The sequence below is a fragment of the Gracilinanus agilis genome, chromosome 1, assembly GCF_016433145.1.
Source record: "Gracilinanus agilis isolate LMUSP501 chromosome 1, AgileGrace, whole genome shotgun sequence".
In the NCBI taxonomy this organism is placed as follows: domain Eukaryota; kingdom Metazoa; phylum Chordata; class Mammalia; order Didelphimorphia; family Didelphidae; genus Gracilinanus; species Gracilinanus agilis.
Genome location: NC_058130.1, coordinates 102975034 through 102998623, shown reverse-complemented (window position 1 = coordinate 102998623; position 23590 = coordinate 102975034).

Here is a 23590-nt window from a genome sequence, read left to right as displayed (position 1 = left end):
ATTTCAAGAAATTTTCTTTTTATTGAATTTTATTTTCTCAATTACAAAATAATTGTTTTCTGAAATTTTGTGATTGAGATTCTCTCCTTTTTTCTTGCCTCTCTGATGTGATAAATGATCTGGTATCGATTATCTCAGTGGCTTCATGCAGTACATATTTCAATATTCCCCATGTTATAACTGAAGACATAACATATGTACCATTAAAAAAAACATCATGAAGGAAATAAAGTGAAATATGGCATGTTTTGATCAGCAATCAGATACCAACAGTTCTTTTTTTGCCTGTGGATATTGTTTTATCCATTGGGGTTATTGGAAAACGTTGTTTGTTTTATAATAGCTTAGCCTTTCATAGTTGATCGCCCATCCTTAATATTTTTTTTCATTAATTCCCTTGACATTTTTTACCTTTTGTTCTTCAAGAGAAATTTTGTTATTCTTTTCTAGTGCTAGGAAATAATTTTTGAGTAGTTTGATTGGTATGGTCCTGAATAGGTAAAATAATACAGGTATAATTGTAATGTTTATTATATTGGCTCAACCTATCCATTAGCATTCAATATTTTTAATTGATTAGATCTAACTTCATTTGTGTGAAGTGTTTTGTATTTGTGTTTATATAGTTGCTAGATTTGTTTTGGTAAGTTTCCTTATAGGTACTTTACATTGTCTACAATTATTTTAAGTTGAATTTCTTTTTCTCTCTCAAGGAAACTCACCCAATATTTTAGATCCAGAAAGCTAAACTAAAAATTGAGAGGATCTATCAATCATTTCCTGAAAGAGACTTGAAAATGAAGTTTCAGAAATATTAATGCCAAATTCTGGAACTCTTAGATCAAGGAAAAAAATACTTCAATTAGCAAGAAAGAACCAATTCAAATATTGTGTAGCCACCTTCAAAATTACATATGATTTAGTAGCATCTACATTATGAAGCAGAGGACTTAGAATATGATATTCTAGAAGCCAAAGGAAGTAAGATTATAACCAAGAATTTCCTACTCAGGAATACTCAGTGTAATCATTCAAGGGGGGAAATGGATACTTAATGAAATGAAAGACTTTCAAAAATTCCTGATGAAAAGACCAAAGCTGAATATAAAATTTGTCTTTCAAACACAAAATTTAAGAGAAACATGAAAAGGTAAACATGTAAGAGTAATCATAAAAGATTCAATAAAGTTAAACTGTTTATATTACAATATGGGAAGATGATATCTATAAGAAATATTTCTGAAGTTCATAAATATTAGGGCAATTAGAAGGTGCCTACACAGATAGAGGACATAAATGTGAATAACTTATAAAAGAATGATCTTAAAAAATGAAGTCGAGAAAGAGTGATGCAGTGGGGGAAGGGAAAAGGGAGAGTGAGAATGAAGGACAATTTCTCACCTAAAAGGTACATGCAAGGAAGATCTTTTAGAATGAAGGGGAAAATGAGATGTTGGTCAATGTTTGAACATCTTCAATAAAATTAATTCAAAGAGGGAAATAACACATATGTGTGTATACACTCAAGCATATATACACATACACATGTATACGTATACATACACATACATACATGGACTCACAATCAATAATCAGTTGGATATAGGAATCTATCTTACCTAATAGGGAAATAGGAGGAGGAAGGGATAAGAGATATGGAGGATGAATATGAGACAATATGGGAGAAGAATTAAGGGAGACGGTGGTCATAAGCAAAACATACATAAGGAGGGACAGGATAAAAAGATATATGGAAGGAAAAACAAAAAAATATAACATAGGGAAATTTGCAGTTCATAATCATATCTGTGAATGTGAATGTAATTAAGACACCCATAAAATGGGAGCAAAAAGCAGAATGAATTAGAAACCAGAATCCAACAACATATTTTGTGGAATAGGTAATTTTGAAAAAGAAAGACTCAAAGAGTTTAAAATAAAGAGCTCAAACAGAATTGATTATGCTTCAGATGAATTAAAAGGTCAAGGGTAGCAGTCATGATCTCAAACAAAACAAAAGTAAAAAAATCTAATTAAAAGAAATAATCAGGGAAATTACATTTTGCTAAATAGTAGCATAAATGATATAATATTAAAAAGTTTTATCACAAGTTTCTCTGAAAATGATGTCATTTCTCAAATATATGGGGAATTAATTAAAATTTGTAAAAATAAGACCTATTTCCTAATAGATAAATGGTCATAGGATATGAATGGGCATTTTTTTCAGAAGAGAGTATTGTATAGCTACATGTAATAAAATGTTCTATTACATTGATTAGACAAATAAAAATTAAAACAATTCTGAGATACTTTCTAACACCTATCAGAACTGACAAATGCAAGAGAGGATAAGGGAAAATAGTACATTAACAAAGGGTTGGTGAAGTTGCGAACTGGTCCAAATATTCTGGAGAGTAATTTGGAACTATGTAAAAAGGGCTATAAAACTTAGTATAACCTTTGATCCATTAATACCACTACTGGGGCTTTGGCCCTCCTGCTTCCAAAAAAATAAAAGTAAAAGGATCTATATGTATAAAATATTTATACCCATTCATTTTGTGGTGGCAATAAATTTTAAAATGAGGGGATGCCTTTCAATTGGGGAATGGATGAACAAATTATGGCAAATTATGTGATGATATATTGTGGTTTCATAGAAAAATATGGCAAGACCAAAATAGGTACAAAATAAAGTAAGAATTAGGAGATCAATATGTATAATAACAAAAATGTTGTAATGGTGAAGAACTGTGAAAGATCAGGATACAGTGATCCAAATCGATTTCATAGGACTCATGTGGCAAAAATGTTGACCACCTCCAGAGGGAGAACTGATGAACTCTGGGTGAAAACTGAAGTATAAATATCGTTGTGTGTGATATTGCTAATATACAAACTTATTTTGCAAGCTTTCACATTTATAATTTTCATTGTTTCTTGCCTTTTCATCGGAGGCAGGAAGAAGGGAAAGAATTTGGAAATCAAAATTTAAAAAGAAAAACAAATGTAAAAATTAAATAAATAATGCATTTATGTTTTAAAATAAAATAACCTCCTGCAAAGTGCCTAATCACTTATTTAACATTGTCTTTCCCTTTCCTACTTCCTTTTGTCCTTGATCTTTCTATTCTATGTGACACTTTGTGCTACTGTTTCCTTATATATCATATTATCTCATGCTCTATCTTAATATTTGCATCCTTTTTGTTCTTCTAATTCATCACTTATTTCTCCAACTTTTTTATTCTTTTATTCTTGTCTTCCAACTCCTTAACTATTCCTGAAATTCTCCTCCCCTCTCTGTCTCTGATTCTCTCTCTCTGTTTTTGCCTCTTTCTGTCTCTGTCTCTCTATCTCTGTGTTTGTCTCCTGCCTCCATGGTAATCTCAGGAAGCAATAATTTAATTATCACATCTATGTGAAGGATTTCATTATATATACTTCCCTAATTGGTTCTTTAACTTACTTCTCAAATGAGCTATTCCACACATCTCTCTTCAGTACTTCAATACCTCACTTTTTTTCAACCAAAATCCTTCCCTAATACCTAAATGAAAAAAATTCCGACAAATGTGAGGTTCCTCTGTTTTCATCTTCTTAATCTTAAAATCTTCTGATATCAATCTCCCATTATCTTTTCTTTTTTCCATTTCTGACAGAGGCCTTTCTCCTGGTCTGGCCAACCTCTCTGCATGTGCACTTGATTTCTTATCTCCCCTATTTCCATCTTCTCCAGTGCATTTTTTTTATGAATCAACAGCTTTTATGAATCTACTATAAGGTTTTTAGATATGACCAAACCTTAATATATACCTTATCCAAAAAAGAATATTAAAACTACTCTCTTCTCAAATTTTCATCTTCTAAATCTTTTTCCTTTCTCTTCTGAACTTGTTAAAAATCTTTTTTGAAATCATCATGTCCGGTGCCTCTCCTATAATTCACTGCTCAACTATTTGTAACCTGGTTTCTAGTCATATCATTCCAGTTAAATTTCTCTTTCTCAAAATGCCAAAAATCTCTTATCAAATCCCTTGAGTATTCTGTCCCTATTATTTGAATCCAAATGTCTTTATTTGACACTATAGTTCACCTCTTCTTTCTAAATAGTCTCTCCTCTCTGAGTTTTCATGATGATTCTCTCAGCACATATTCTGTTTTTTCATTCCATCTCATTGCCTTTTCTTGGCTTACTACTCCAATCTCTTTAATTTTGTCCTCTATTTCTCTTTCACAAGTTTTTTGCCTCAGACCCTCTTTTCTCATCTCTGTTTATTTCCTCTCTATTCTTTCCCTCTTGTTCTCTATCTATTTCTTTTGTCTTTATCTCTATCTCTGCCTCACAATCTCCATCTTTGTTTTTCTCTTGCTTTATCTCTGTCTGTCTGTCTTTCTCTCCTTGTAATTTCATTGGCACAGGAAACTATCTCTGCAAAGAGGAACCACCTCCTCTACAACTTTTAGTCTTATAGAGTTCCCTGCTCCAGAGAGTCATTTATTCAGTGTCACCAAAAGTATGTCCCATAAGTTACATTGGAATGTAGGACTTCTTTATCACAAAGCTAACTTTTTATTCATTATGCTATCATTTATCTGCTCATCTCTATATTTCTCTTAAAGGTAATGAAAATGTCTCCAAAGGATCAAAATTGCCAGAAATTCTCCAAAGAAAATTAATAGAGGAGGAAAAAAACACAAGAAAAAATCCTAAAACAACCTTATGAATTAAAAGTAAGCCAAAACAAAAAGACCAAAGTTTAGGAATGGCACTGGGAGAGAGAGGGAATAGGTGAGTAGAAAGGGATAGCAGGGTTAAAAATATTGCTTCTAACTTTACAAGCACAGTTTTATATAGTGATGGACTATATCAAATAATATAATTCCATTGCTCTAAGGCAACATGCTGGTATATATTTGGCTTTGAAAGAGGGAATTTTCTTTCTAGTCATTTATACCTTAGTGAAAACCTATAGGTCCTAGTACTGTTGGGGGAGGGTAGGAAAGGGAAGGTAGATAGGAGGAAGGATGGATGGGAGAAAGGAGAGAGGAAGGTAGAGGAAGGGAAAGGAAGGTAGTCACCTGGCAGGGGGAAATTGACCAGAGCTCTTCCGGGTTCAAATAAAAGATCAGATAGCAACTTAGGGTTTAGAATAGCTGGGTTTTATTTAAATTAGAAAAGGGAAGGTCTATGGAAAACTAGGAGGTAGATAGAAGGGGGAAAAGGCACCAAGAGAGAGCTCTGCAGGGTTCAGGGTAGAGAGCATCAGCCAATCTCTGGGCTCTAGAAAGCCAAAATGTGCCAAAACTCTCTCTTTTATACTTTCTCCAACACTTCCCACAAAGGAAGTGGGAGGTGTTGGGGGAAGTTGTCTCCCAGGGCTTAGAGTAATTCTAAATGACACAGTACTCAAGAATAAAGTGAAGAAAATTAGATACAGAGCAATCAAAACAGACTTCACTTATATTATGTCTTCTAGCTAAAGAAATCCATAATTCTACTTCACATCCTTTCAGAAGATTCTCTCAATGAATGGCTTTTTTCAGAACAATTTTAAATAGAAAATAATCAGGTAACTAGAACTGAAAAAGTAACTAGTGAGGATTTTATAGCAGATAAAATTATCTGGACTACTTTAATGTGGCTAAACATTTCATTTCAGTAAAAATGCTTTTCAAATATTCTCTACCAAATTGTACTACTGCTTCATTGCTAAAATTTGTATGCTTTGAATTAAATATATTCTTCACTCATTTGATTAATTTATGTGGTCATGATATTCTTAGACATTTAGATGAAAAAATGAACCAATTTATAGTCATATAATCATCTATACATATAGTCTTACAGCATATTGCAAAATATTATTTTTATTAAACATCTCATTCAGAATGTCACTTAAATTCCATACTAAATGGAAGCAGTATTCTATATATGTTTGTATTGTAACAGAGAGAGGTACTAACTCATTGTACTCTCAAAATACCATAGGTAATATTATACTTATTCCTTAAAAGAAGTATTATAATGAAGTCCTCCTGTATTTAAACAATTGAGTGGTAAAGAAGGTATTATGACAAAGTTTATAGGTCAATAGAACTTCTTATTGGTAACAACAGGGGGTAAATAGTATCTGAATAATAACATGTAATGCTTTAATAATGTTCTTAATATAAGATAGTTGATGTTCAATGGGGAAAGTGAGACCAATAGGACTGAATTAAAGAGCTTTGAGCCAAAGAAGTGTTGGAAGAATAAAACTGGCTATGAAGTAATTTTTGCCTTCTGTTCTTTCCATACAAAGTAATTGGCAACCAGGTAAAGTCAAATGGGATGTTGGAAGGAGGTACTTTTTTCCATGGAAATAAATTTTATACAGATTACATGAAAGTAAGTGATGATACTTTAATAAAAACATTCTCATTAAAGAGTGATTTGGAGTAGGCAATAGGATTATTTGGCTCATATTTTACTACATATATTTAGACGGTAATTCTGATATGCTAAGTTATTATTATTTTTTAATTTTCTGTCATCTTCTTTTTAATTAGATTGGGTAATGGTTAATCATTTTATTAGTATTTTCCCCAAAGAGGCAGAATATATCTATGTCAATGTCATCTATCTTTCATGGATCTTTGGGGGGGAAAAACTAACAAATTTCCCATTTTTTCTCCTCTATTTAAAAATTTTGCTTTTTATGATTATTTTAGGTCTGTTTATATTTGTGATTTCTAATTTTCTAAATGCACATGCAGTTCATTAGTCCTCTATCCTCTCTTTTGTTAATAAATTTGATAAATTTTCCTCTGATGAGGACTTTACTTATGTTTCAGAAATATTGTCACATTGTCTACATAATTAATATATTTTCTCTAATTTGTGCTTTAAAATATTCATCATTTAGTATTTAATAATTGACTCTATTTCTTCCATGTCTTTTATTTGTCCTCCCTAAATTTATTACTTTTTAATGTGTTATGATTTATAAAGTATGCATTTATTATTTCCACTTTTTTGCATTTATTTGCAGTCATGATATATGACCAATTCTTGTAAAAGTCCCATGTGGAACTGAGATAGATATATTCTTACCAGTCACAATTAGAAGTCCTCATAAGTATTTAAGCTCTAATTTTTCTGGTAAAAGTACCTCCTTCCAACATCCCATTTGACTTTACCTGGTTGCCAATTACTTAGAAAAGTCATCTCCTGCAGCTTGGTGGTTGTTATATTTGAAAAGAACCTAAATGATATAGCTAATGATGTCTCCTGACTTGCAAATAAATTTAATTTGAGTGAGGCAGAATCGCCCAAAGTCAACTTACTCTCTCTTGCAGAGTCATCCAATCCCATTGTCAAGAAAAAAAAAAAACTCAAGAAGGACCTGGTGGGCTTAGGATCCTATGAATGTTATTGACTTCTTCTATGGCTAACCAAACTCTAATTACTCCACAGCACAGTGCTCTTCTCAACTAACTTCATGGTCGTTAGAACAAACTGCTCTCATTTGCCCTTTCTAATGAGGATAGTCTTTGTATTCCTGGGGTAGACACCTCCCTAACTAACAGAAGAGTCTGAAGCCTCTCAGTTACCCTTAACATGATTTAATTACTTGCAGAAATGTTTTACTGACATGTGACCCCTGTGCATGCTATAAGTTTGTGGAGACATGGGTGAGAGTTGTGTGGCAGGTGGATGCCAAAGGAGGAAATCAACCCTGAAAAGGACTCAGAAAGGCCTTACATTGGTGATGCTAGTCTTCCCGGAACATCCTGTACACTTCTGCAGGTAACAGAAAAGAATGGCTTCATGATAGGAATTTTTAGATTTCATTGATTGTATAGTTTATTAATAAACTTTGCCCACAATCATCATTTTGTCCCATTTGTTCTGATATCTCTCTTGGTACATTTTCTAAAAGACTGGGAAATCTTTTAGGTGTCATTTGTATCAAATATCTTGTATTTTCCTTCTACTGAAGCAGGATGAGTGATCTCTCAATTTACAAAATCCCTGTAGATTATAGTGGTATTAAGGATCAGTTTATCTATTTCTTGAATGTCTCTTTCCTCCCATGAGAACATTCATTGATGATGTATCTTCATATCATATCACTATTAACATCTCTCCTCCTTTTCCACCTTGTTTGGTCCTTCTATTTGCCTCTTTGTCCAGCCTCTTGTTTAATCTCTTTTTTCTATAGAGACAAGAGCACTGTTTTTATACATTATTAGCTTTTGAATTAATTAGGGAAATATTCCTCTATCTTTTTCCCCTTGCCCATTTTATCTCCTTTCATTTTGAAATTTAATCTCCAATTTAAAAAAATGATTCATTTCTAGGGAGGTTGTTTTGACATGATGTAGCAGGACTATTTTACCATCATTTGTTATATTTACCTTTTGTCTTTATCTTTGTCTCCTTTTATACATTTAGAAAGAAATCCTTTATTGGCCTTCATTATATTTATTGTTATTTTCATTGTTTACTATATTTTTTACTTCTATTGCATATCTATTGCCCAAAGTGTCTGAAAAGGAAATAACTACTTTAGGTTTTGTTTCCCTTTTTTGGAATGTTTTGAATTATCCATCTTTTCTCATTAATAGTTATATTCAGTTTTGCTGGAAATCTTACTTTGGATTGTATTCTGATCCTCTTTGCTCCTTGGAAATGTATTATCCCATTCTCTCCTCAGTTTTTGGTGTGAGCAGAACACTATTGAAGTATTCATATTTCTTTTTCTTCATGACTGGAAGTCATTCCTTGTTATTCCATGCATAATTTCTTGTTGTTTCTCTTTGAGTTTCAAAGATTGAACCATAAAGTTTTATTTTGTAATGTTTTGTCTTTATTTAGTTGTATCTTTGAAGGGAATTGCCACCATCGTTTGAAGATTTTTTCCTGTTCTGTCAAGAATATCTATTATGCAGACCATAATTTTTTTTTTCTTTCACATCACCTTTGGAATGATTTAGGAATACTTTGTCTTGGTTCCATGTTCTCTTGGAAATTCACAGGTCCATCTATCTCAGCTGTAATTCATTTTTTTCTTCTGTATTTATTCATATAAATCTGATATCTTTTAGCTGATCTGTAGACTATTTTCCTTTTAGTAATTAATGTTTCCTTGTTACTATATCTGCTTATCCTCAACGACTTCAACTGAATTTCTTCCTTCTCAGATCTTTAGTAATTTCAATTGCTATTATATTATTTACTCTTTTTGCTCACCATTTGAATCCTTCCCATTTAATGATGGTTTCTCTGAGGGATAGATCTAAATCCATCTCACTGTAAGTCAAGACTCTAAAAGTACACCTATTTTCACATTGACAGGTCCTTTTATGTCATACACATTTAGCATTGATAATTCTATATTTAGTGCCTTTCCTATTTAGGAAAGAACAAAATAAAACAACTTTTTTTTGGATAATGCACTCCTCAGACATAGAAACTGATAGACCAGGTACACTCATATGCCATTTTAAGGCCTCAGATGAGCTCTTTAGTAGATGAATTGGTGACGATTGATCATCATTAATGAATGAATGGCCAGAGATAAGTCTTTTGCTCTACAATTACTTTTATTATGGGAGACTACCCCAGTGTCTTTTAAAACCCTAAAAAACATCTTTCAGAGGGTGGAGACTGTGTATCTATGAGGTACATTGATAAAATGAAGTGTTGTAAATTCCACACACTAGCAAATATTTGAGTTTTTATAAAATCTTCCCTATTTCATTTCTTTAAAACTTCTGGCAGTTCCATACTATATTCATAAATGATGCCTTCCTTTATTTTTTCATTTTTTGAAATATTTTTCTAGAATTGATTTTAATTTTTCTAACTATAATCTTCAAAATGAAAAATAATGCTATTTTAAAAGTATAAAACATGAAAATAAAATAATATTACTATCTATATAAGTCACACATAATAAATCTCAACTTTCTGATCATGCTTCCCCAAATTGTGGCCCTTGCTTTCAAGGAGTTTGCCTCTATGTACAGAAAATGGCCTGCAAATTTAAAAATAATATTAAGTGACACTAGTAAGTACACAATAAAACACAAAGCTAAGAGTTATAATAATAATAGTGGTTTTTTCAAGATATATGGAATCACTATGGACTTTGTTAACCTGGAAAAAAACAGAACCATTAAACCAGTTACAAAGAACATATCTTTAATGAGGACAAGGGAGATAATATTCTCATGGGCTCCTACATAGAGTTATGCATGTACATACACACCACTACCACACCTAATATCTAAGACATTGAGAACAATGCTTTTGGGAAAATGGACCACAAATGAGATTTTCCCATCATGGCAATTTCCATTGAACAGAAGAACTTGGAATCTTATATACACTTTAGGGAGTATAGGAAAAGAAGGACATATGATTGCCTACTTGGAGGGTAGGGAAGGAGGATTACCTGATAGAAGTCTAGATAAAAGGTAAGAAACCTAGGAAGATAAAAAGATACTTAAGATTTTTTATATTTGCTAATCCTAGCTAAAGCAATCAAAGGATTCTAAAGGGTTTATGGTTCAGTCTGGGACAGAGTCAGTAAACTGGTTTCTTGAAGATAGGACATCCAGGATAAGGGTTGTCCACTTGACACTTTAGGAATGCCACTGGTTTTCATTTCAGATCTTTAAATATGTTATTAGTGATGACATTTTCATAAGCTTCTTTACAAAGTTGTATCATAATTTTGATATTTAATACTTAGATTTTTATTGTAATCCACTACATAGTGGAAATAAAACAAAATTTTCTATAGACAATAAATGTTAGATATAGTGCTGCTGTTAGAATGAAAAGCTGAGGTACAATATTCTTTTGATAATCATTTATTGCAATATAGTAGGAGACAATAGATGGACATAATTAAGTACAATACATGTTAGAATGTTATAACACTCTAATATAAAATGCATTGCAAATTTGTTATATTTCAAAAATGTTCAATCCCTTCCTTGGGTGCAGTTTAAGATTTATAAATGGGAATAATGATTAATTGTTCTTCTCAATTACATAGTACTTTGCTTGTTCTTAGTTCTTTATATGCATTATCAAAGTTTATCTCCACAACAACCTTGAAACTTTATATTATTTTATCCAGTGAAATACAGGGAATTGAGTAAATTCAGTGTGAGAATATTCTTCAGATCCATTAATTGTGCATTAGCTCAACTTCATTTAGAGAGCAAGAAGTGTCTTTGAGAAATCAAATTGATCCAGCTCCTCCCACCTTCAAGCAAAGAATGACTTCAATGCAGAAAATGGATGAAGCTGCTCTAGGGTAGCTACAGAGAGCTGTTTTAAGAATTAGTCTCAGTTTATTCTCCGAAAGGAAGTAGTGGAAATACAGTTCCAAAATATATTTTACTTGTACTATTTCCATTTAAAATTGTCTAGTCTCGTACCTATAGATAGATGTTCAGTGATTTATGTATTAGTAAGCATAATGACTAATTACATGAAGAGGGAGGGAGAAAGGTCCAAGTTTCAAATTAGCAATGATTAACTGCCTAAGCCTTGAAACAGCTACATCAAACTCAGAACTCCTCTTCTTCATCAATTTATTTTCTGCCAGTTTCTTTTTTGTAGTTTATCCAAGGTTGAAATAGTAAATAGAGATAGACAATGAATTCAGATTCCCCAAAGATGTCACACAAGTTTAAATCCTTCAGTTTGTGTATGAAAAGTAAGTGCTAGTATAAAAATTAATAGGGATTTGAAAGGATACATTGTGATCTGACTCAGCATTAGACTAAGCTTCCCCTAGACACTCCCAAACCCCACATTGTGTCCTAGTCAGAGAGTACATAAAGACTAATTTTTCCTTACATTCTTGCAGTGCTAGGAAAGGTGACTTTGAGCTAAGAAGATCCCCTCTGGCATCCTCCCTCATTCTTGATGACCACAAATAGGCACCTCCCAACTTGCTCCTGGTAAACATCTATTTTTTTATCCCAAATATTTGATTATGTTCTAAACTGAACAGTTTACCTCCTTTTGCCTTTGAGACATAGGACATAACCACATGACCCATCTTGGGTTACAGAGACCCAGTAACATGCCAGCATCATCCTATCTCTAGTCATGTAGGCCCTGTTGTCAAAAAGATATCAAAAGCCCAGAACACATCTCCTCTAGGAGGGAGCATAACAACCTCTGTCTCCCTTAGCCACTCAATTTTACTTAATTATTTGACATATTCAAATTAATAATCCTTTTTCATTTTTAAGCTAGCTATTGGAGTCTGTCATTCTTGACAAGGATACCCTGTCCAGATCCAGGGTTTTATCTTAAAGCTCTCTCACAACAGCTAGATTTGGATTCTGCTTTATTTTTCCTTAAATTCTCTCCTTTGAATCATATAATCAATTATCTTCATTGTCCCTCCTAACTCTGATATGACTTTGTGTATATGTGTGAACTCTATGCTATTCTACAAAGCTAATTCTACTACTAAAATATAGTATAAGAAATAATAAGGTAAATTAGAAAGTAACTAGTCACTATGGGCTGTCAAAAAAAAAGAAAAGGAAGTATGTGTGAGACTAGAGCATTCCTAACTGATTAAACAAGGGAGAGAGTAAGAAAAAACACTCAGACAAGGCAAGATCCTTATGAATTAAGAATGATAATACTTGAAGTCTTTACTTATCACCCCTCCCACCAGACTCCTAGCAAGTCTCCAAAGAATTTAAAGTAACAATCCAAGCATAAAGGAGTGATATATTTAGGGTATGAACATATGTAACAAAGTACAACTTCAAAGGAGAACTCTTATAGAATATGTTATCAAGGAAATAGTTCTGGTCCCAAAGTAAGAGTTCAAGGTTATTGTAAACAGCCCATATGCTCTATTGGTAACTTTGCAATGTCAAGAGAAATAAAGTGGACTACTGCATTTGAGTGGACCCCCCTGCACATTCAAAATAAATGTCTTCAACCCTTTTCTGTTTGATTCACTACATCCAAAAGCTCATTCTGGATCTTTTGCTGCAGTGTGTGGTTTCTGCAGGGTTCTTTGTGGTGTCTTCTTCAAAAGGACATTGCCCCCTAATTGCTTTTTGTCAATGTGCCTACCAATCATTGATTTTCAGCTCTCTCTTGTTCTCTCTCTCTCTCTCTCTCTCTCTCTCTCTCTCTCTCTCTCTCTCTCTCTCTCTCATTTCCCTCTGATCTCTGATTATTGTAATTTCTTCTTAGATAGTGCAATGTTGTATGTACCACTAGCCAAAAGATCTAAGGTAGTTATGAGAAATGATTAATTGGGTAAACTAGACATGTAAATCTGGGAGATTTAAACATGCTCATCTACCAATACAATCACAGGGGGGATTGTGAAGAGAGAATTAAACTCTCTTTGTTTATTTTTTATGTAATCAATCAATATTTTTAAATTTTTAATTTTAATATAATCAATCAAAAAATTGAAGTGTTCCTACTGTAACATGAATAATCTTAAGTGGGCTGAACTGCCTCATAGAACTCCACAGTACCCCTAGAACTCCAGGAGAGAGGGGCAGTTGGGGCAATTAGGAATGCGGTTATAAAAGCACAACACCCAGCTTGGCAAGATTACTCTTTGAGGGGTAGAGGGAGCTGGGTGGCTGGAAGGGGTTGGATTACTTCTTCTCAGTAGCTTAGCTTATCTCTAACCCAGAGAGTAGGGTGGGTCATTGCTATATACTCCTTACAGACTCTATCCAGACTGTTTCCCTAAGGCTGTAAACACTGTGATAAAACCTTGCATGTAGTGTCCCAGCCAAACCTAAATAACTACAGATCTACAATTAAGACCTTCACTACTATCTTGGACTTGTCATTTGATTTTAGGAGATAGTGTAGATTGTGAGGGAATTTAGGGAGAAATACTTTTATTCAGAGGCTTTCCCCTCTGAGGGGACAGCTATTCTGACAGCACCTTGAAGATCTTAGATAGATTTTACCTTACCCTAAAACCTAGACTTTTTTCTTCATTCCCAATTTCCCTAAATTAATAAATCCCTCATCTTGTTAAGAGTGTGTGAGTGAGGTGTTGTGATTCAGGCTATATAAGTCTAGTTCATACATTACCTAAGCCAAATCTCCATCTTGGCAGCTCCTGAGAGTAGTTGAAATCCAGTGATCAAGAAAGCTGTTTGAAGACATCCTGAGCACATTAACTATCTTGTGTTTTGGGAATAAGCCTCAATGAGTGGAAATTGTCAATTGCTGTGGGATTATTCCCTTTTTGCTAGCCAATTGAGCCCTGTGAAATCTAAGTCAGATAGCAACCATTACTGGACAGAGAGGGATTCTGTTAATAGCAGTTGCCAGAGCCTTCAACTGACAAGGGAGGGGGAGGAGAAAAAATTCCATGCACTCACTCCCCTCCCCATGCTAGAGGCTTGAGGTTTCTCTGAGCCTGCCTGCAACTGTGCTTGCATACTGGTTCTTAATCCTTACACTACTTAGCATTTGGTAGGGCACTAAGTAAGAGAGTCCATGGGTCACACACTTAGCTTGTGAAAGTATAGCTGGTGAAAATGTAGCTTTGTGAAAGTATAGCTTGAGAAAGTATAGCTTGTGAAAGAAGTATATGGTACATGGATCACTTACACTTAGCTGGATAATCTGTGGCCACCATTGTGGGCCTAGCTCCACTCCACTACAGGTTCAGTCAACACCATCCACAGCACGTCAAAGACCACCACTTTCTCCTTGCTTCACCTTATACAGTCTTTTCTCTACCCACTAACTCTCATATGTCACATCTCAGGAACCAACTATAGTTTCTTAATTTGCCTGGGCCATCTATGGAGACAGTTTAGGAGGTATAAGAGGGAGTATCATCTTGCTCTTCTTGTCTCACAATATTCTTGACTCTATTACTCCCTTTTCTAGTGGCTGGTCTATTATCTTCAATTTACTCAGTGGTATCTGACCTCAAGTTGATGGGAGATGACATCATGAAAGCAACACAGGAGACAGAAATTTACTTCAGATAGCAACTTTTATATTAATAAACCAACATATATCTTGTTAAACAGTTCTACTCTATTTTCAATCCAAATCTTTCATGTCATTAGCTATATAGACTTACCCTTGGTTTTGCTGATATTATATCAGAATAGAAGAACTCAGATAGCATTTGTGTATGAATTTAAGTACATAGTCAAATATGCTTTTAACAAACCTATTTATGTTGATACAGAATAGCTTTATTATCTTGAATATTTTGAAAGTATTCAATCTTCCCCAAATTTTCATTTTTATTCACTTACATTATTGATTTGCCATTGTAATACAACTCTTCATTGGCATAATAACTGTCAATGATGATTTTTACAAATTTAGCTTTATTTCCTATTCATCCTGGCTCTTTCTACCAGTTTAAATACTAAGCAATATTCAGACTTTGATGTTACTCAACTTCTCTCATTCTAAATAATTCTTACAGAGGATATCTTGTTAAACTTTTTAAACAATGATTTACTCTCATCAGCACTATACTCTAAGGTTTTTCACTCTTCATTTCAGCTAAATGATCTGAATTATCTCTTGAATATTTAAAAAAGGAAAAAAAAAGCTTTAAACAGACTACTGTCCTAGATAGAAAGTGATCATTTCATGAGAAAATCTATCCCTTGCTAAGACTAAAGTTTTCTTTTCTTTTTTCTCTCTCTCATATACATTTCATTCCTGCTCAGTAATATAGATTTTAATTTTCTTTTAAAGATATTTTTACTTTTAAGGACAACTCTTAGTGAAAATGGATATTTTGAAAAAAGAAAATATCAGATTTTATTTTACTTTTAGTTTGAAAAAATGGTAGGAATACTCTGAAATAAGTGATCAGGAAAAAAATTGAGGAAAGAAAAATCATCTACATTTATATGCAAAAATTGCTTTTATTCTGAATTATTGGAATGTGTCAGTTTGAAAAGAAATTACAGCATTTGAATCTGGCATTTCTACCCTGTATCAATCTTACTTCACTGTGAATCCTAGTCTCTCCTCATGACATCATATAACATCATTCAGGGCAAGAAATATGACATTTTTCAATATTATATCCCTTGTACCTTGCACAAAGTAGGCGCTAATTTTTATCAACTGTATAAGTGAGGGAGTAAATAAGCAAAATAAGCCTTTTAAAATTTATGTGAAATATAATGACAGTGAATGTCACTTTTTGTATGTTTAATATATTTTTACCAGTGTCAAAATATTTTTTTCAAAATATATGCAAAGATTTTTGATAAATCAGATGAAAATGTTAAGGATGATTAAGACCCTTCAATGATATGGATATCCTTTCATTTTTTTCTAATGTTCATTAATTTTTTTTTAAATTTCAGTCCTTTTATGTTCTTAGACCATATTATGTGTTCTTCCAAATTTGTCTTATTTGCATTTTAGTTTGGGAAAATTAAATTATTCTTCAACAAGCAATTGCTAGAGCATTGTTCTAAGCACTGAATGGTGATACATGAATAAGAGTCTCTATCCAAAGAACTCACATTCAAGTAGACTCCAGCGCCCTGTTTTTCTTGAATGATATGAAAGGAGAGCTCATGGGCTATGTCCACATCAGAGATTATCCTAAAGCAAGGAGAAAAATAAATCGATGTTTTTTTTTTTCATTTTAAGATCCCACATTAGTTCATTCTATAGTAAGGAGAGATATTTCTATTCTTTTTGTTAGGTTCTTAGATTTTGTGCTTTGTGTTTTTTAAATAGATATGTATCATCAGAACACACTCTGCTAGTTGAACTGTGAATAGAAATAACAAATATGGAGAACAATACAGAATCATACCCAAAGGGCAATAAAACTGTCAGTGCCCTTTAACCCAGCAATACCACTACTAGGTCTCTATCACAAAGAGATTAAAGAACTAGGGAAAAAGAACTACCTGCCCCCAAATATTTATCACATCTCTTTTGGTGGTTTTAAAGAACTGGGAACTGAAGAGATGTTCATCAGTTGGGAAATAACTGAACAAATCATGGTATATACATGAAATAGAATGCTATTATACCATAAGAAATGATAAATAAGATAATCATAAAAAAAACAGGAAGACAACCGAGGTAATACAAAGTGAAGCGAGTTGAAACAAAAGGACATTGTATAAAGTAACAACAATAATGTATGATGATCAACTGTGAATGATTTAACTCATAAACAAGGCAAGGATCCAGGACGATTCCCAAAGATTCATGACAAAAAAGATATTGACTATCATAGAAGGAACAGATGGAGTTCAAATGCAAGCTGAAACATACCATTCCTATTATTTCCTCCATGAATTTTTCTCTAGTGTAAACAATATGGGCCTTCTTTCACAACATGAGAAATATGGAAATATGATTATATGATAATATATGTACAAGCTATATCATATTTCCTGCTTTCCTGGCTAGAAAAGATGGTGGGAAGGATAAAGAGTACATAGATTGCAAAATATTATAAAAGGAATATTAAAAATTCTATTGTATAATCTAGAAAAAATTAAGTTATAATAAAATATATATCGATTTTATTCTGAAATGAGAATTTTTATTTTCTTTATCATTATCTTTCTCAAGCAATTTGTAAAATCCTGTTATGGAATGTCTTCTATGTTGGAATGTAATTTCTGGAAACATATATAGTATCTCACTGCCCTAGGTTTGTACCATTGAGTATTCTTCCAACATTTTAATCTCCTCTGTTCTTCTCCATGCCTTTAGGCTGATCTCAGAAGTAGTGGATACAAATTGATTGAACCTGTCATCAATTCCAAGGTTACTTACCACTTTACATTCTGTCAATAATTTGTTTCTCTTCAAATCAAGGTCATATTGAATGTTAGTCTTCAGACACAGTATTTGTAATACTCCTTTGGTGTTGGTGAGAAATTAATCTCATATCAACACCAGGTACAAAATACAAAGCATTATAGGATGATAGTTTGGGAATTTTAATGAAACTTTAAGATAATTTTGTCCCTGTGTATGTGTATGTGTGTTGTGTGATGGGCCTCTTTGTCAAATTGCTGGAATCCATGGACTCTTTAGCAGATTAATTTTTTAAAGTCACAAAATAAAGTAGAATAAAGACAAATTTTAAATGAAATTATCAAAATACTTCTTCAAAGATCTTAGAACTGATGTTATTTAACATTTTATTTTTTAAATAAGGAAACTGACGTGTAGGGAGGGCACATGACATGAGAGTCATGAATTTGGAATCACTGGACATGGATTTGAAATCTATTTCTACCTATTCCATATTATTTAACCTGTCAGGTCTTTGGAATTTTATTTCTGGCATATTTAATTTCGTAAAGTTGAAAAGTGAAGAATTATTTATCCTAAGTCATCAATGGCAATTTTGTATCATATCAGTGACTATGTCCTCTCAAATCATTGTGCCAAAAGATTCTAACAAATGGAGGGGGGTTATATTGACTATGAGACATCCTCGTCTTAAGTTTCTTGGTAACTGATGTTCTCATATTAATGTTTTCTTTTTATAACCAGCCTATGATCCAAAATAGATTTGGTCTTGTATGTACCCGGGATTATATCTTTAAAATTTTCATTACCTCTTTGGCTTCCTTAGCCTAATTCAGATTAAAAACAAAATGATAATCTGAAAACTTTTGAAGTTAACCCAGTACTAAATATCTAGTGACTAAGAAATTCGATATAAATCATTGAAACAATCAGACAAAAACCACTATAACTTTCATTCCTGGTTATCAAGAGTATCTTTTTTTCCCTCTACCTTTCACCATAGATTTTTGAGACTCTTTAAAATAGTGATTTCCATAAGAAATTCTTCGACAGTTTTTCTCCAACCTGAAAGAGATGATTGTAAACTTAGATAACTTTGAAATTTCTGATTGAATATTGCTTCTGTTTATGCCTATAGATTTTGCACAGCCAGTATGCATGTTTAGAGACCACAACTTTATTCATGTTATTCTTCTTGGAAACATAATTTGATACCAAAATTCTCATGACTCCTCCTTCCCAGAAATGGCTCTATCTCTATATAACCTATTCAAAATGAAGTCTTTCTTTTTCTCGAGTGAACACTTACATTATAAAGTCAGGCATCCTGGTAAATGCAGTGATTTTACTATCACATTCCTATTTTATAAGTATTATATGTCCCAAGTAGATGCTCTCTGCAAAAGCAAGTACCATATATTATTATTATTATCTACTTATTAGTTTCATATGCTCAGAATCAATTAAATTAATTGCTGAAAGGAATTGAAATGATATAGTTGAATGTTTTGTCTATTTTCCACTCATGTCTTCAATCTAACTTTTCTTCTGATTGGAACTCAAAGAGGGATTGTGACCTGCCTTAATTAAAGTAGTGTCCAACTTGAAGATAGGACTATCTTTGAACTATTGAAGTAGTACTATAAGTTATCATATGCTCGAAAAAGATTCCACTTCACAACATCCAAGAAAAATAATTATTGTTAGAAAGTCAAGTATATATTTAAAAAATTGGTATATTCCTCTATAAAATTTCTCTCCATTTTAAATACTAGAAACCTAGAAAGACTTGTACGAAGTGTTACAAAGTGAAATGAGCAGAATCATGAGAATGTTGAACACAGTAACAGCAACAAAAATTATCAGCAGTGCAAAGATCCAGAAAAACTCCAAGGAAATCACAGTGAAAAAAGCTATCCACCTCCAAGAAGTAAGTGATGAAGGCTGAATACACAGTGAAGTATAACATTATCTACTTAATATTGTGTAACTATAATCTGTTACCCTAAAAACTACAATTCCCAGCACCCCTCTCTCCTCACATAACCTGCTGACAAATGGAGGATGTAAGTTTTTTGTAGCCCCGCATCTCTCTCTCTTACCTTCCTGTCAGGGCTTTGGTGGAGCAGGCTTTTTAAAACAGGCAAGAACTTAGTCAAGTGATCTTAATTTTGTTAAATAATTAGGTTCTTTTACTTCTGTTTCCTTTTTCTTCCTTCTACTTCAAGTGAATATTAATAAGTTTTATAAATTAGTACTTGGAGTTACTGGATATTAATTTAAGTCCTACAATATCCTCCATGAATTTTTCTCTAGTAAAAGGGATATATATTTTCTTTCACAACATGAAGAACATGGAATCATGTATTGCATGATAGCACATATATAGCCTATATCATATTACCTGTTGTCTCAGGGAGTGGGGAGGGACCAGACAGAGAGAAAACATAAATCAAGAAAATAATTATTAACTCCAGCCCTTATTTATTTGAAGAATTTAAAGAATAATCAATTTTATGGGATTTCCCATTACCAAAAAACCAGAGTAAGAAACACTTGCCATTAACTACCCTCCAAATGGCTATGGAAAAACAAAAATGCCTCAAAACAAATCCTGTAGTAGCAAAACCAACAGAAGAAGGGGTAAAGCAGTGTTCTTACCAAATCAATGTGGAGAAACAGCAAGGAGAACTCATCTAATGGAGGTATAATAAAACAGTGCTAAACAAGTCTCATTACAGCTCAAAACAAGATATAGCGTAAGGAGAAAGGAAAGAATACATTCACCTTGGTCCATCCTCAACAGGGGAAGACCAGAAATCAACACAATATAGAACAGGCAGTAAATGGGAGGAAAACAATCCCATATGACCCAACCAGAAGCCTGGTGTGATCCAGCACAGGCAGCAGTGAGAAGTCAGCCTAACACAGTCCAGGCTCTATGGAATTGGGCAAAACCCAACTTAACTAAGTTAAACTGAATATTTGAAAACAATGTAAGCCAACCAGGCCTTTTCTCCAGAGTGTTCTATCTGGGACTGAGACTACTGAGCCAACACCCGGCATAGAACAAACATTGGAAAATACTGTCTCCATCCCAGGAACAGAACTAAGGATCAGCATATAGACAAAATGAAAGGGAAAAATAACTCTTAAATGAGCAAAAGAGAGAGAAAAAAATCCAATGCTAGAAAAATATTTCAACAAGGGAGATATTTACAATGTGAGTTCAGAAGAGAATAGCAATACAAAAATGAAAACGTGTGAAATATGAAAAGAGAAAGTAAAAGGATGTCAACCTCAAAATGAACTTCTGGAACAGCTCCAAAAAGAGTAGAAAGACAGATAAGAAAAACCTAGAAGAAAAATTAGAAAAGAAAATAATCAGAAAAAGGAACCCTTTATAACAAAAACTTACTGAAGAAAATGATTTTCTAAAAAAAAAAAAAAAAAAAAAAAAAAAGGAAATACAGTACCTCAAACAGGAAAATTGCTCCCTAAGAAAGGAAGTACTAACTACAAAGAAGAAAATAGGTTCCTAAAATTTGGAATTGGATGAATGGAGCATTATGGTTTCATAAGACAATAGGAAACAATTAAAAATTAAAAAATAGAAGAAAATTTGTAATTTCTCAGTAGAAAAGCAACTGACCTAGAAAATGGACCTAGGAGAGATAATCTAAGAATCATTGGATTGCCTGAAAGTCATGATAAAAAAAAAGAACCTTGATATCACATTTAAAAAAAAAATTAACAGGGGCAATTGCCCTGTTCTTGAACTAGAAGTAAAAAGAATCAACCAATCACTTTTTAGAAGAAATCCCAAATTTAAAAATCCCATGACTATTATAGTCAAATTTAAGAACTCCAAATGCAAGAAGAAAATACAACAAGCAGCCAGAAAAAAAGTCAAATATTGTGAAACCACAGTCAGCATTACATAGGTTTCAAAATTAAAAGATCAAAAGGAATGGAATCTGACATTCAGCAAGGCAAAGGATCTAATCCTACATTCTAAAATCACCTATCCAAGGGAAAGAAATGGATATTTAATTAAATATATGATTTCCAGGCATTCCTGATGAAATTACCAGAGCTAAAAGAAAATTTAAGGATCAAATTCAATACAAGGAGCAGAAAAACAGAAAAAAAAACTCAAATGAATTATTGGGTTAATCTAATATTCTTGAATAGGAAAGTGATAAGGAGGATGTTTTTTTATATATGGTACAAGAGGTATTTAAGACAATTAAGATATTTTAAAATAATCAAGGGAAACAATAAGGTTAAAATAATTACATTACTACTAAGAAGGTGATGATTAAGATGGTTAAGATATATATGATATTTGAAGTGTCTAAGATACTTAAACACTTAAGATACTTAAGGTACTGAATATATTTAAGAACTTTTTTCACAATAGGACAATGAATAGGCACATGCAAAGAAAAAAAGTAGAGAAAGCTGAATATGATGGGATGTTATCCCCCCAAAAAAAATCAAAGGATAAGAAAGAGTAAATAAGGAAAAGAAAAGAATTAACACAAAATGAGAATAATATCCACACTCAGGTAAAGATACTTCTCTCATGTAACAGAGAAGTATGAAGGGTGGAGAACAGAAAAGGGGACAGATAAAAGGGAAGGAAGATAGGGATTCAGGTAAATTGAAGGAAACACACAATAATCATAACTGTGAATGTGAATGAAATGAACTTTCTCATAAAATGAAAAAGGATAGCAGAGTGAATTAAAAGAGAAAATCCCACCATGTTCTGTCTAAAAGAAACTAATTTAAAATAGGGAGAGATACACTGAGTAAAAGTAAAAGGTTAGAGCAAAATCTACTGTGCTTCATGTAAAGTTAAAAAAAAAAAACAAGGGCAACAATTATGATTTCATATGAAGCAAAAGTTAAAATTGACAATTAAAAGGGATAAGAAAAGAAATTACATATTGATAAAATAAACCATAGATGATGAAGTAATGTCAATATTAAACCAATATGTACCAAATAGCCTCACATCTTAATTCCTAAAGGAGAAATTATATGTTACAAGAGGAAATAGACAATAAAATTCTATTGTAGGGGACATTAACTTTCCCCCTTAGAATTAGATCAATAAAACCAGAAAGTAAACAAGAAAGAAAGTGAATAGAATTTTAAAAATATTTAGACTTGAAAGACCTCTAGACAAATATGAATGAGAATAGAAAGGAATATAACTTTTTCTCAGTAGTATATGGCACCTTCACAAAAATGTATTATATAATAGGACATAGAAGTCTCACAACCTAATGCTAATGCAGAAAGGCAGAATTATTAAAGGCATCCTTTCCATCATAATAGTATAAAAATTACACTGCACAAAGGGATGTAGAAAAAAAAACAATTAAAATTAAGTGGAAACTAAATAACCTTATCTTAAAGAATGAATAGGTCAAAGGACAAATTAGAAACAATCAGCAATTTCATTCATGAGAATGACAACAAAGAAATAGTATACCAGTAATTCAGGGATACAGCTGAAGCAGTACTTAGGGGAAAATTCCCTTTGGACTGCCATATGGCTGAGTGAAAAGGCTGACTCCCTTTCCTTGGTTTTCTGAAAGCACTAGCCCCTCATCTTGGAGGAGGCCTTGTGACTAGAAGTCTTGTTTAATTAACCTGTGTGTCCTCCTTTGCTGGGGCCTCTGAAGCCCTTCCTGGTTTGGACCAGGCTGGAGTAATTATTTCTCTCTCTCTGTCTCTCTGTCTCTCTGTCTCTCTGTCTCTCTGTCTCTCTGT